The following is a 656-nucleotide window of genomic DNA, read 5'->3' as shown; positions in this document are numbered from 1 at the left end:
TATATATATATATATATATATATATATATATATATATATATATATATATATATATATATATACACATACAGTATATATGCACTCATTACAGTATATATGCACTCATTACATTCAATAAATTAGTTTTTAATTTTATGAACCAGCAGGGAAAGGCTTAATTTCCCAGAATGCCATTACTGTGTTTAATTTTTAAAGTCTTGTGAGATGTGAACTGTTTATGAGGGAAATGTCTTGAATTCATAATTGTTGTCCAGTCAAATAGACATATAGTCAAACATTGAAAAAAAAAATATGAGGCCAACTGAAGTGCTCATAACTAGTTGAAAAGTTCATAAATCAGCCAAAATATGTTTAGCTTCAAATCTAATATGTCAACAAGTTTCTGGTTTAGGTTAAGGTTAGAGGTATTCGGTATAGTAAGCCAGTCAAATAAATAAATAAACATTGCATCTATATGAGGTCATCCCTAATATAGCTTTCTTCTGTATGTGTTTGTGCTAAAACAGGTCAAAGAATATCATACATACAGGAACGTGAAAATGTTTCACACACTTACCCTGCTGACACTAAAGATCTTTAATTGTTCTATGTTGTGTAAACACACTACCATCGCCTCAGGTTTGAACACACTTGACTGACTTCATGGTTCTCATAAA

The sequence above is a fragment of the Sinocyclocheilus grahami genome, unplaced genomic scaffold (genome assembly GCF_001515645.1).
Source record: "Sinocyclocheilus grahami isolate Dianchi unplaced genomic scaffold, SAMN03320097.WGS_v1.1 scaffold1651.1, whole genome shotgun sequence".
NCBI lineage: Eukaryota > Metazoa > Chordata > Actinopteri > Cypriniformes > Cyprinidae > Sinocyclocheilus > Sinocyclocheilus grahami.
This window is presented reverse-complemented; position numbering follows the sequence as displayed.